Genomic DNA, 4,231 nt, shown 5'->3' with positions numbered 1-4,231 from the left:
AGTCTTTCCTTCCTTCCTTCCTTCAATGCTAGTCTTTCCTTCCTTCCTTCCTTCAATGCTAGTCTTTCCTTCCTTCCTTCCTTCAATGTTAGTCTTTCCTTCCTTCCTTCCTTCAATGTTAGTCTTTCCTTCCTTCCTTCAGTGCTAGTCTTTCCTTCCTTCCTTCCTTCAATGTTAGTCTTTCCTTCCTTCCTTCCTTCAATGTTAGTCTTTCCTTCCTTCCTTCAATGTTAGTCTTTCTTTCCTTCCTTCCTTCAATGTTAGTCTTTCCTTCCCTCCTTCAGTTCTAGTCTTTCCTTCCTTCCTTCGTTCAATGATAGTCTTTCCTTTCTTCCTTCCTTCCTTCAATGTTAGTCTTTTCTTCCTTCCTTCCTTCAACGCTAGTCTTTCCTTCCTTTCTTTAATGTTAGTCTTTCCTTCCGTCCTTCCTTCAATGTTAGTCTTTCCTTCCTTCAGTGTTAGTCTTTCCTTCCTTCCTTCCTTCAACTCTGGTCTTTCCTTCCTTCCTTCCTTCAACGCTAGTCTTTCCTTCCTTCCTTCCTTCAACGCTAGTCTTTCCTTCCTTCCTTCCTTCAATGTTAGTCTTTCCTTCCTTCCTTCAACGCAAGTCTTTTCTTCCTTCCTTCCTTCAATGTTAGTCTTTCCTTCCTTCCTTCCTTGAATGTTAGTCTTTCCTTCAACGTTAGTCTTTCCTTCCTTCCTTCAGCGGCAGTCTTGCCTTTCTTCTCACCTTCAGTTTTAGTCTTTTCTTCCTTCCTTCCTTCAATGTTAGTCTTTCCTTCCTTCCTTCCTTCCTTCAATGTTAGTCTTCCCTTCCTTCCTTCCTTCAACGTTAGTCTTTCCTTCCTTCCTTCAGTGGTAGTCTGCGGTAAGTGCCCCAAACACACACGCTTAAGCAAGGTAAATATAGTCTACCGGCAGGTAAAATCATCCCCCGTCCCTCGCTCAGGCAGGGTACCAAACTTCGCCCATACCCGTGACGTCAGAGAATGGTATAGGTAAACCCCGCTCATACCCGTGACGTCAGAGTGGTGTAGGTCTGTGTCTTGGACATGGGTGAGCTTCTTCATTAAACGGAGCTCCCCGTTGTCTTGATTTATTTCTGTGTCGAGCATGTTGTTTATTCTTTTCATTGTCTACAGAATTGGTATACATATTTTTTTTGCCTCTTGTCACATGCTGTATGTGCTGTATGTGTGTAGAGAAGTTCCCCATGCACGTCCTTCAAGCCACTTCACGTCACGGGGTCAAGTCTGAGACTGAGCCGCTGCTAGCACTGAAACCACTTCTTCTACCCACGCTCTGACGTCACTCACCCCCGCAGTCAGAAGTGCAAATTTAGAGCCAGCGTTTGGGAGGGATGATTTTACCTGTCGGTAGACTATATTTACCTTGCGCTTAAGCCCCAGCCACTGCTCACTCTGACGTGATTCTTTTAAGTGTTTGGCAGTTTGGCAGTATTTAAAGGAGGCGGTGGCTGAACAGATAGCGAGACTGCCCCGTGTTCAGGAGGACGCGAGTTCAATCCCCGACCGGTGCCACCAAGCTGGGATTTTTCAGCCGCCGCCGAGTGGCTTAAAACTACCCACATGCTATCCAGAAGACCACCTATCAACCCGGACTCTAGATTATAGGATTAAAGATGAGCTCCGGGAAGGCAGCATGAGCCAATGCAAGATGGCGCCACTATAAACACTCGCCTGCGCCAGAACGGGCTGGGCCGACCATCAGGCTCCACCGGGAAGCTTGGACCGACCATCGGGATTCACCGGGAAGAAGCCTACCGTCGCAATAGGCCAAGACGTAATAAATAAAAAAAAAAAAAAAAAAAAATCACACCGATACTCTCTCTCTCTCTCTCTCTCTCTCTCTCTCTCTCTCTCTCTCTCTCTCTCTCTCTGTGCCTGCATCTTTTATTTTTATGGCAGGAAGAAACAAACATGATGTAAATAATAGTACACCCCACAATGGGCGTGTTGTCTTACCGCTTGTGGCTGGGTGTAGCACACACACACACACACACACACACACACACACACACACACATACTCTCTCTCTCTCTCTCTCTCTCTCTCTCTCTCTCTCTTTTATGACGTATTTGCGGGCCCAGATTCGAATCGGCCTTGGGAAGAGGGGGAGGAAGGCCAGTAACGAGGCACATAATTGGCAACGATGTAGAAGGAGAATTACAATCGAAGCGGTGTCGAAACGAGGTTCTTCGAGAGGTGGAACCTTTATGTGTGCAACTACGTGCTTCACTACCTCTTTGAACGGTGTACCCCTGTATACCCCAGTTATTTGTGTCCTGTGGGGCTGGAGAGTACGCAGTCGTTGTGATACTGACGTGAAGGTGGCAGTGTGATGTGTGAAAGCCTGTCGACATCCAAACCTGTATTGGAAGAGGTTAATAATGTGTTTTCTAACGTATTCAAGTGCTTTACAGTATTATGCTATCGTGTGGGTGGCTGTGGCGATACTGATATTCATCAGTAATAGGAAATCATTGTCTTGAAAGATGTGGAAGGCTGAGCCTACCTCCGAGCATGTAGCGAGACATTATTATCGTATTTTATGACGTATTTGATTGCATTCGAATCTTCTACAGTTGAGCTATTGACGTTGATGAGAGTGTAGTGTGTGAAAGCCGATTCTACTTCGAAAAAATAAATATAGACCTTATTATCGTACTTTATGTCGTACTTAAATTCATTTTAATATTCCGCTGTGGTAAACAGGCAGTTAAGATAAATCACCCAAAACAGAAGAATGGCTGTAGCGAAGTGTGTTGCAGAGGTCAGCAGGGCCGCGGGGTGCGCTGCTCGAGAAAGCCTCGGTGATCTTCCATCAGTGACGTGGGTGGTGTCAGTGCGTCAGTGTGGAAACAATTTACGTAGACTATTGGAGTTTATCATCACCAAACAACCCACAGAGAACACACGGGACTACACGCTGCTGCTCCACTCGTTATAAAGGTAAGTGAGGCAGAGCAGGAGGTAACTCAGATGAACATGTTGGCACTCACCCGCCGGACAGGCTGTGCACGCCGCGCTTCCAGTGTGTAAGAGGAGACTATGATATTATAGGCTCATTGAGTGTGTGTGTGTGTGTGTGTGTGTGTGTGTGTGTGTGTGTGTGTTCTAGACGCCGCGCCCCCAGTGTGTCCAAAGAGACTATGATATTATAGGCTCATTATGTGAAATATCCATTCCTTTTTACTTCACGTTCGATTTCAAGGTAATAAAATGCTTGGTATTGTTTTCTAGATGGAGTTTGTATGCAATCACCTCAGATAAATCCCTTGTGAATCTAGTGAGCTATGATGTGGCTGTTTACGAGTTTCTAAGGGAAGATGCCCAGCCCTCTAATAAGGTTTTGGGTATTATTCTAGTGTTTGCCCATACTCACCCCTCGCAACCAAAATTGGCTAGGGGGCCATTGCTACTTAGGGGAATGCGGTGGTAAACATGAAATGCGTCGCAAATGCATAGTTTTTAAGTTGTGAGGGGTTGAAAAATACCCTAAATGTTGGGAAATTCCTTACAGTTACTTAGATGTAGGGAAATTTCATACATTCCGGGTTTTTTTTACAACGTACGGAAACCACGCAAGGTAATTATTGAAAATCACTCCGCACCTCGAAAATACGACATTACGCCTCCATATTGTACTTAAGGGCATATTATACATACGGACGATGTGTTTACATGGCGACGCCATTGCAATATGAGCAGCGTTGCCAACGATCCGGTTAGCAATGATACGCTAGGTGAGACCAGGTCCACCACGCGTAGTTATTTATTTATTTATTTTTTGGAACACGCACCTTTACCTAATACTATTTCCCCTCAAGCCTATTTGCTGTTTGATGGTAAGGAGCATGAATTACTGCCTGCCCCTGTGAAGGACAGCATTGCACGCGGTATTTTCAAAGTTTAATAAGAAAGTGTTTCGGACTGTTCGTGATGTTTTACCTCGTCGTCATCATCATCATCATGTAGAAGACATTCATTATCGCATTTCTAAATTGAATTCATGTAATCTTGTATATTTCTAACTACATTATATTATAATATAATATAATATTATACAATATTATAATTTCACGGTCACACACACACGATACACACTGAAACGAGTCACTAACATCACCAGTGAATGCGCCACCGTGGTATAGTAGCCAGATACCGCCACCAGACTAAACATTCTGAAAACCGTGACACTACTCTCTATC

The sequence above is a fragment of the Eriocheir sinensis genome, unplaced genomic scaffold, assembly GCF_024679095.1.
Source record: "Eriocheir sinensis breed Jianghai 21 unplaced genomic scaffold, ASM2467909v1 Scaffold895, whole genome shotgun sequence".
Lineage (NCBI taxonomy): Eukaryota > Metazoa > Arthropoda > Malacostraca > Decapoda > Varunidae > Eriocheir > Eriocheir sinensis.
Note: the sequence above shows the minus strand (reverse complement) of the source record.